The sequence below is a fragment of the Callospermophilus lateralis genome, unplaced genomic scaffold (assembly GCF_048772815.1).
Source record: "Callospermophilus lateralis isolate mCalLat2 unplaced genomic scaffold, mCalLat2.hap1 Scaffold_161, whole genome shotgun sequence".
NCBI lineage: Eukaryota > Metazoa > Chordata > Mammalia > Rodentia > Sciuridae > Callospermophilus > Callospermophilus lateralis.
Window position 1 is genome coordinate 182,785 of NW_027512709.1, and position 11,200 is coordinate 193,984.

Below are 11,200 nucleotides of genomic sequence, written 5' to 3' on the forward strand. Positions count from 1 at the left end.
CCATTTCTTTTCTCTTTCCTAAGAAGTCCTGCCTTACTTTTTGTGAACCCAAGTCAATGACTTAACATATTTTAAATACCCAAGTTATGATTGATACATCTGAAAGCAATATTTGAGATATCTAAAAGCAAGCGAGCAAAAGTCCCTGGGTTTCAAGGCACTTGATGGAATGGAGAAACCAAGTCCTTGGTGACCCTGTATGGGATCCCCACAGTTTCGTCAACTGCCAGAATTTAAAACACACTAAAACTATTTTTGTATTCAATCTGATTCATTCCCTTTAAAAATTACTACTGTAACATGATTAGTGTTTTATTTTATTTTGCACTTTTACACTCATAAAACCATTAATGGGGAATCTAGTTTCAGAATTAAGAACTACTTTATGGTTGCTTATATCATTCTTCCAAAGGTTAAATTGTTGAATGAAAAAAGGGACAAATTCCTCAAGGAAAAATAGATATGATTAAAAAAAAAAGATTCAAGTATGAGGAGACAGTCAGGAAATTGCTGACTAAACATGTGTTCTTAAAAGAATTCCTCTCCTGTACTTTCACAAAGCTTTTATAGCCCTTCATGCTGACGAAAACCTTGGAAATCATTAATCTGGACCACAAACCATGCTATCAATCCTGTATGATTTATAATGCTGGAGATAAAATACAGGAAATAAAAATGATAGCAGTCTATCCTGTCTCAGTATCACTTTCAGAATTCCACCAATCTTGGAATTGAATTTTGAACTGTTTCTGACCAATCTTAATCAGATTCCATGGCCTGTCTCATCCAAAAGGTTCTCCCCCAGAGACCCTGCTCTCTGTAGAATGGTATTTGTCAGGAGTTTACTTGGAGTTCGAATTGCCCTAAGATCTCACATGATCAAATGTGGGACTCCAAAAAGGTAACTTCTCATTGAAGGTGAGCCACTGGCTATATGTATGACTCAAGCAAACTCTCAAAATCTCACTTGCCTCTTCTATACAACACGTTTAATGGCACCAATATGCAAAGTCATTGTGGGAAACAAAAGTAAGAATGGCCGCATAAGGGTTCTACAAAATAAGAAGTGTCTTGACAAGAGTTACCATTTTCTGAGTACTGTGCATATAGAGGGCAAATGTTGAGGCATTCTGTACATCATCTCATTGTATCTTACAATAATCTCAGAAGTGTTATGAGCCTATTTAACAGATGAGGAAACTGAAGTCAAGGACGGTTAAGTAACTGACTTCAGGCCATGTAGATTATCATTGACAAAGGAGAGAACTGAACCTGGACCATCTAACACCAAAGCTCATAGTCTGAATCTATAGCAATCATGTTTCCTTGTATGAATATGAGTTTTTGATAGCAGTTTTATAGCCTTCTGATTTATTCTATAAGGATATGAGGGGAATTAGCATTTTCATATGTTGCTAGTTAGTATATATCCTTTCTCAAAGGAATTTTTGATTATTCACTAATACAAAAACAATTTAGGCCAATACCTGTATTTCAATACTTAGAGGCCTATGTTCTGTTTTGCTCAGAGAGCAGAATTAGGACCAAGGAGTGAAGGCTTCAGAAGGGTAGCTTTCAACTCAGCAACTATCAGTAGAACCAGGTCCCTCTATCAGTAAGAGAGTTCAGGAAAAGATGATTGGTTGTGGAAGTTCTTGTCCTGGATGAGAGGCTTAGTCTCCAAAATCACCCCCAGACTCTGAGAATCTTTTGATGACTGAATGTTGAAAGCAATGAAATCATGGATTATTTTATAGGATCAATATCTTTATGAGCTGACAGACTAAATGTAGATAAGTTGTCTTAATTGATTTTCAGTGTTTTACAAGTCTGGCCTTCAATATGGCAGGAATGTTTCCTATGACCAAACCACTAAGCTATTTGAAACATTGAATTTAACAAACATATTTAACATAATGTCAGATATCAAAGGCACTCAATATAGTCTTGAGTGAATGAATAATGACCATTTTATAGTTAAGCTCTGAATTATTATTCTGGTCAATCTGAACAACATTTTTCAAGGGCCATTTTTCTTCTTAAATGTGTGTGTGTGTGTGTGTGTATGTATGTGTGTGTGTGTGTGTGTGTGTGTGTGTGTGTGTGTGTAAAGATAGCCTAGGTCAGAATTGAAATAGTTGTCAAGCTGAAATGGTCACTTACAATCTATCAGGTGAGGGGAAGAGCTAGAGAAACAAATCATTTGCTACAAACCTACATGTTTGGTTTTGCTTTTGGTGCTGGGGTGGAACCCAGGGCCACATGAATATTAGGCAGGTGCACTACCACTGAGCTACACTCCTAGCTCCAGCAGTGTGTTTACAAGTAGAGTAGACATGGTTTAAGCTGTGAAGAGGAAAAAAATAACCTATGTTGACTCAAGGAAATCAAGAGTTGGCCTGAGCAGAAGTAAAGGCACATAGAAATCTGCAAGGAGGTTTCTCTCTCTCTCTCTCTCTCTCTCTCTCTCTCTCTCTCTCTCTCCCTCCCTCCCTCTCTCTCTCACTCTCTCTTTAAAAAAAATTTAAAATAGGGTATTCACAAATCCACCTAACTTTAACTTCTTTATCATTTAAGGGGGTTAGAAAAATGGAAGTCCAAAAAATATTCAGAAAAAAATTCTGCCTCAATCACAAGGATAATGTATACCTACATGTTATGCTGAATTCTAATGCCATTTTCAGATACATAATCAGTTAAATATTTTTAGGCTTGAAAATCATATTTAGGTTTCAAAACACTGTTATGAAAGATAATTGAATTTGCCTGTATTTACTTACTTAAAACAAGGAATACAGGGGGAAATCAGAAATTTAAATATATGTATAAACACACCTGTGGCTGCTTTTTTTTGGTGTCATCAAGACCTTCCTTCTCTTCTTCAGATGATGAGAACCAAAGAGGTTCAGCTGTAAAGTGTATGTAGATTTACTTAAACTACTTAGAACATTTAGAGAGAATGATTGTCTGTCAAAAATAAAAAGTAATAATCAGCTTGAATTTTAGGTGATATTAGTTTCTAACTCTTTATTGGTGAGGTATACTTGTGTGTACTCAGTGATTTAACCTCAGAATATTGCAACATTGGCAAATGCTCTTCCAAAGTTTTATATTTATTTATTTTTGGACTGTTACACAAGGTTTCAAATGACATTTTCAAAGTGTTTGTACTGGCATGAGACTTGCCATGCTCTTGTCTCAGTCTCCCAGGTAGCTGTGTTTGTGACTCACTGTACCAAGCAGATACTGAGTATTTCAGGGAATGATTTTAGTGATATAAAACTTTACCATTTTACTTGGGGGGGGACACTACATATCACCAGGTTTAAGACACAAAAATATCTCAAAGTTATGTGTCCATCTTATAAAATGCTGCAACTCAAAAACATCAAACCTGCTGCTGTTTGCAACAATCCTGGTCTCCTGAGTACCTGGTCAGCACCTTGACCTCTGCATGACCTGCCTCCTCTGTGTGACTGAGGAGTGAACAGACAGGTTCCATTATTTAAAATAGTAACCTCTTATATTTTTTATTCACCGTATGGTCTATTCATGCATCATCTCTATATACATAAACCCAGGGTACACCTATTTTTATCCCCAAACTCTAAATGATAGGGTTTCAAAACATGCTCCCAGAAATTGTGGAAGAAATACGCATGTCACCTGCTCTATGTATTCCTTTCATCACATCATCTTCTGGACACAAAATGCAAAACTCACACTTATCTTATTCTTCTACCAAAGCCTCATTTTAATCAGAGCATGAATTACTAAAATCATCTACATCTGCATTGCCTATTGTTTTCAAATCTCAATCCTATGGTGAGTATACACTTGTTTTTTTCGAGGATAGTGTGTTCAACCACCCCCATGTTGAAAATATCCCTGATCTCATCACTCATTTTGTACTTTGCTTCTTCTCCTAAAATCCTTATTGATATCTATTTCCCCAAGTGCCTTGTTGTGACAGACTCTTCATGTGTGCTGACATTCCCATTTACACTTTAATAGAAATTCATTGGATTGCAAAAAGGGCCTTTGGTCCAAATCCTAAACGCACTCAATTGGCTTACCCTACACTGGAATCTTGCCTGCTATCTCTATTTCACTGCAAGTTCTCTTTTACATTCAGTAGTCCCAGGTACAAGATCTTAGGTCATTGTCTATGGATTTAGAGGATTCATCTCTGTAGAACATAATTCAAAACTATGTATCCAAATCAAGGGCCCAACAAACTTTTGTGCTTCAGATCTTACCTAGTTTTCTATTTTCATACTTACATTTCACCTTACATTCGTATAAATATCCCAGTTGACCAATACCCGTATTCATCCAGCAGAATGACTCCTAACCCAAATCAAACATGATATGACCCTTAACCATACTCTGTTCCCTCAATCTATTTTCACATAACAGCAGGTCCTGAGTTGATCTTGCCATAGAGGTATGTAGGGAATCCTCCAGCTGCTGAGAAGCTCAAGGGTAGATGCAGAAATGATCCCTGGAGCAAATGTAGGCAGCTAGGTAGGACCTGTGAGGTCTAAAGTCATCTTCCATGGTCAACAACCCAGTCTCTTCTCAATTCAGGGAAGCTGGGCACACTCAGGTCTGTATGGATTGCTGATCCCGGGCTCCTAGGGTATATAGACCTTTATGTCTTGTGAAAATGTCACAGGAAGTGGGGCAGCCTCCATCTCATGGGACCCTTGGAAACAACTGTTAGGACAAAGTGGTTGCCAAGGCAGTGACCTCATTCACTTCCCTGAAGGAAGTGACCTCACCTCACTTCCTTGGTGATGGAACTCTCTGAACTTGGGATCCAGGAGGTGAGGCATCCAGAGGCAGTTCCACTCCCAGTGGCTCACTTGCTTGTCTGTACCAAGGCCAGAGTCATTGTTTGTTGGTACTTAGTGATGTGTGGATAGCCAAATGCCTTGAATGGTCTCAACAGGGGCCTTTCCTGAGAAAAAAGTGTTGGCTCATTGCTGGCTCCTGACAACTACACAGAAATGGCAAGGAGAACACAGCAGAGACAGGACAGGCCATTGCTGGGGAACATATTTTCACCCATCAGTCAGAGGACAGGGTGGATACAAGCAGACCAAATACAGGGGTGGTTTGTGTGTCTCAGTGGGAGTGTGATTCAATTTGTCGTTTTTTCTCATGTTCTGAGAACATGAAGGAAAATCGTTTTTTGTTGTTGTTCTTGTTGTTGTTGGTTTGAAATTGACTGTTAACTAGTGAGTCTTTTTATGTCAGTGGATCCCACTGGGTTTGTGGTTAAAGAGAGTAGAGAGAAGAATGCAGCCATGAATGTGTCCTGTCTAGTGGAAATCTTTGCAGGACTCCTCATGGCCAATTTATGAATGGACTGCTGCTTGCCTTGCAGATGGGCAACACCTACCAAGATCCTAAGTTCCTGTATTCTTCCTGAATTTTGGCCACTCTCTGAAGGGGTTCGTGGTTTTGTGTCCAAGATGTGTACCACATTCAAGCTCTGTGACATGGCCATGGACTGGATTGCTGAAGGGCATGCCAAGCATCTCAGAAAACTCAAAAATTAGCATGACTGGTAAGGATCTCTCTGGAGAATCCCCGCTTTGATAGATAGTAACCCAAGTTGCATGATTAGGAGCTGTCAGTGCCACAGTGTTAAATTAAAGAAAAGTTTTTCTCCAGGCTTCTTTCTTCCCTATTGTTCTGTTCCCCTGAATGTCAGGGAGGTGTTTGCCTTAGGGCACTCCTTTGGGACTCCTCAAGAAAACAGTTTCAAATGCAAATGAAGAGGCCTAATCTGTGCCTTTTAAGTAAAGTGCTATGTAAAAGCTGTATGTGATTCAGACTCTTAGCCCTGTGTGTGGCTGTGAATTACATTCTCAGCACCCCAGGAAACTCAAGAAAAATCCCAAGTGTTCAACCAAATCCAAAATAATGAAAAAGAAGTGTACTATTGGATGAAGTCTCTTGCCTTCCTCTGGTGTGCCCTAAGGCAAACACCTCCTAAGGAGTGCCCTAAGGCAAACACCTCCCTGACATTCAGGGGAAAAGAACAATAGGGAAGAAAGAAGCCTGGAGAAAAACTTTTCTTTAATTTAACACTGTGGCACTGACAGCTCCAAATCATGCAACTTGGGTTACTATGTATCCAAGCGGGGATTCTCCAGAGAGATCCTTACCAGTCATGCTAGTTTTTGAGTTTTCTGAGATGCTTGGCATGCCCTTCAGCAATCCAGTTCATGGCCATGTCACAGAGCTTGAATGTGGTACACATCTTGGATACAAAACCACGAACCCCTTCAGAGAGTGGCCAAAATTCAGGAAGAATACAGAAACTTAGGATCTTGGTAGGTGTTGCCCATCTGCAAGTCAAGCAGCAGTCCATTCATAAATTGGCCATGAGGAGTCCTGCAAAGATTTCCACTAGACAGGACACATTCACAGCTGCATTCTTCTCTCTACTCTCTTTAACCACAAACCCAGGGGGATCCACTGACATAAAAAGACTCACTAGTTAACAATCCATTTCAAACCAACAACAACAAGAACAACAAGAACAAAAAATGATTTTTCTTCATGTTCTCAGAACATGAGACAAAATGACAAATTGAAACACACACCCACTGAGACACACAAACCACCCCTGTATTTGGTCTTCATCTATCCACTCTGTCCTCTGACTGGTGGATGAAAATATGTTCCCCAGCAGTGGCCTGTCCTGTCTCAGCTGTTTTCTCCTTGGCCATTTGTGTGTAGTTGTCAGGAGCCAGCAATGAGCCAACACTTCTTTCTCAGGAAAGGCCCTTGTTGAGACCATTCAAGGCATTTGGCTATCCACACATCACTAGGTACCAACAAAGAATGACTCTGGCCTTGGTACAGACAAACAAGTGAGCCCACTGGGAGTGGAACTGCCTCTGGATGCCTCACCTCCTGGATCCCAAGTTCAGAGAGTTCCATCACCAAGGAAGTGAGGTGAGGTCACTTCCTTCAGGGAAGTGAATGAGGTCACTGCCTTGGCAACCACTTTGTCCTAACAGTTGTTTCCAAGGGTCCCATGAGATGGAGGCTGCCCCATCTTCCTGTGACATTTTCACAAGACATAAAGGTCTATATACCCTAGGAGCCCGGGATCAGCAATCCACACAGACCTGATTGTGCCCAGCTTCCCTGAATTGAGAAGAGAGAGGCTGATTCATCCTCATCCCTTCATCCTGACTGGGTTGTTGGCCATGGAAGATGACTTTAGACCTCACAGGTCCTACCTAGCTGCCTACATTTGCTCCAGGGATCATTTCTGCATCTACCTTTGAGCTTCTCAGCAGCTGGAGGATTCCCTACATACCTCTATGGCAAGATCAACTCAGGACCTGCTGTTATGTGAAAATAGATTGAAGGAACAGAGTATGGTTAAGGGTCATATCATGTTTGATTTGGGTTAGGAGTCATTCTACTGGATGAATATGGGTATTGGTCAACTGGGATATTTATACGAATGTAAGGTGAAATGTAAGTATGAAAATAGAAAACTAGGTAAGATCTGAAGCACACAAGTTTGTTGGGCCCTTGATTTGGATACATAGTTTTGAATTATGTTCTGCAGAGATGAATCCTCTAAATCCATAGACAATGGCCTAAGATCTTGTACCTGGGACTACTGAATGTAAAGAGAACTTGCAGTGAAATAGAGATAGTAGGCAGGATTCCAGTGTAGTGTAAGGAAGAAGAGTGAGTTTAGGATTTGGACCAAAGGCCCTTTTTGCAATCCAATAAATTTCTATTAAGGTGTAAATGGGAATGTCAGCACACATGAAGAGTCTGTCACAACAAGGCACTTGGGGAAATAGATATCAATAAGGATGTTAGGAGAAGAGGCAAAGTACAAAATGAGTGATAAGATCAGGGATATTTTCAACAGGGGGGTGGATGAACACACTATCCTCGAAAGAAACAAGTCTATACTCACCATAGGATTGAGATTTGAAAACAATAGGCAATGCAGATGTATATGATTTTAGTAATTCATGCTCTGATTAAAATGAGGCTTTGGTAGAAGAATAAGATAAGTGTGAGTTTTGCATTTTGTGTCCAGAAGATGATGTGATGAAAGGAATACATAGAGCAGGTGACATGCGTATTTCTTCCACAATTTCTGGGAGCATGTTTTGAAACCCTATCATTTAGAGTTTGGGGATAAAAATAGGTGTACCCTGGGTTTATGTATATAGAGATGATGCATGAATAGACCATACGGTGAATAAAAAATATAAGAGGTTACTATTTTAAATAATGGAACCTGTCTGTTCACTCCTCAGTCACACAGAGGAGGCAGGTCATGCAGAGGTCAAGGTGCTGGCCAGGTACTCAGGAGACAAGGATTGTTGCAAACAGCAGCAGGTTTGATGTTTATGAGTTGCAACATTTTATATGATGGATACATAACTTTGAGATATTTTTGTGTCTTAATCCGGGTGATATGTAGTGCCCCCCCAAGTAAAATGGTAAAGTTTTATATCACTAAAATCATTCCCTGAAATACTCAGTATCTGCTTGGTACAGTGAGTCACAAACACAGCTACCTGGGAGACTGAGACAAGAGCATGGCAAGTCTCATGCCAGTACAAACACTTTCAAAATGTCATTTGAAACCTTGTGTAACAGTCCAAAAATAAATAAATATAAAACTTTGGAAGAGCATTTGCCAATGTTGCAATATTCTGAGGTTAAATCACTGAGTACACACAAGTATACCTCACCAATAAAGAGTTAGAAACTAATATCACCTAAAATTCAAGCTGATTATTACTTTTTATTTTTGACAGACAATCATTCTCTCTAAATGTTCTAAGTAGTTTAAGTAAATCTACATACACTTTACAGCTGAACCTCTTTGGTTCTCATCATCTGAAGAAGAGAAGGAAGGTCTTGATGACACCAAAAAAAAGCAGCCACAGGTGTGTTTATACATATATTTAAATTTCTGATTTCCCCCTGTATTCCTTGTTTTAAGTAAGTAAATACAGGCAAATTCAATTATCTTTCATAACAGTGTTTTGAAATCTAAAGATGATTGTCAAGCCTAAAAATATTTAACTGATTATGTATCTGAAAATGGCATTAGAATTCAGCATAACATGTAGGTATACATTATCCTTGTGATTGAGGCAGAATTTTTTTCTGAATATTTTTTGGACTTCCATTTTTCTAACCCCCTGAAATGATAAAGAAGTTAAAGTTAGGTGGATTTGTGAATACCCTTTTTTTAAATTTTTTTTAAAGAGAGAGTGAGAGAGAGATGGAGGGGGAGAGAGAGTGAGAGAGAGAGAGAGAGAGAGAGAGAGAGAGAGAGAGAGAGAAAGAGAGAGAGAAAGAATTTTTTTAATATTTATTTTTTAGTTTTTGGCAGACACAACATCTTTGTTTGTATGTGGTGCTGAGGATCGAACCTGGGCCGCATGCATGCCAGGCGAGCACGCTACTGCTTGAGCCACATCCCCAGCCCTGTGAATACCGATTTTAATTAATGAACATATATATTGGTGATTGTAATTCAATGCATTTATGGTAAAGATGATTCATCCCAGTGGCTCAGTTTTAGTTAAATATGAACAATTTTTCATTCCAAAGTGAAAGATTTTCATATACCCTAAATATCAGTGTTTCCTTCAATTCAAATTGTACCCTCAAATAAGATACACAATGGCCCATTAAGGAAATTAAATCCTCCCAGAATGAACCATTGCTTTTGGGTAAAAGGAGAAACTCCCTAATTTTTTTCTTTCCATACCATAAAGAAGTCAATATTATTAAACATTTTTATCCAACTTCTTTAGTGAAGGATAGGAAAAGAAGTCTTTGAATGCTGTTATTGGAGAATTACGAAATTTGATGTGTTTTTTTGCATTTTTTTATGTTGTCTGTGTTAGTAAGGTCAAGGTATTTTATGCATTGTCATGTATTTCTCTTCCTAGTTTATTTGTGTGTCCTTTAATGCAAAGCTTTCCCTTTGAAAAGCACCCTGGGCAGGGGTGATATCTCAGCATCAACTACCCAACTTGATATGACTGAGTTGCTAGTTTTTTTCACCAGGACCTTTCTAAGAGTAGAGAATAAGCTCCAGTAAGAATGACAATTTAAAGCAGAACATATATCACTTATTAAGAAATTGCTTGTTTAAAAGTGATCTTTATAAGTCCACACACTGGTGAGTTATGGTGCAAAATAGCGGTATACACCTGGCTGAAAAAAATAGGCAGTAGTGTTCATAAAATTATTTGGGTGCAATTCAATAAGAAAAAAGAATAAAACTGATGTCACTAAAAATAGCTATAGGAGGAAACAAGGAGAAAAAGAAACAAAACTGAGAAAGTATTGGATTTGAAGTGACAAGAAGAGGTGATTTAGGGGAAAACATACAAGAAATAATACAAAATCTTAGAAAATGAGATGGAACATGAAGAAAGAAATAATGAGAAAACCCCTTACACAATGACTCACACATCATCCCAGAGCAGCAAGAAAAGCATAAAATTTTTCCTTGTTAATAAAATTGGGGAATTTCTGTTCAGAATCTTCAATTATAGAAACCAAAACCATGGTGTGATTGCTTCAAGGCAGATGTAGGCCAACCCTTTCCTGGTCTTTCCAGCTGAAACACACCTAATCTGGTAGTGATGTGATGGTGAAGTACACAAGCTGATCTTCTCTCGGTTATGTCCAGATACTTGCAGAGAACTCTTAGGGAAGATTTCCAGTGCAGATGAAAACTCACCCTCAGTACTTTTTTTTTTTCACTCAGAGATGGAGTATGTCTCTCTGATAAACCCTTTCACCATGGTGTCTGGGGACTGGCCTGTCATACCCCAGCTGGAGACTCCTGCATCCAGTTATCTCAGGGGTATGGAAGATTCCCAGTGTCTTGAGGGGTTTTCTGACACTTTCTTTGAGCATGGTAGATGAGGTTTGTTGATGGAATCTGTGCTTTGTTCTGGAAAATGCAAGAAACTATCTTCTCACCAGAACTTGCCCCAGGTCTCCTGGATCCTTCTGTCTCTTGAATTACTACACAGGTTTTGTACCTCACAACCACTATTCTCAAAGTACCTATTTGAAATGTGCAGTGTCCCTGTTGGCCTCTACTGTATAGATTGTCTATTTGGCACAACAAACCTCTTGCTAATGAGAGTATTCAGCACATTCC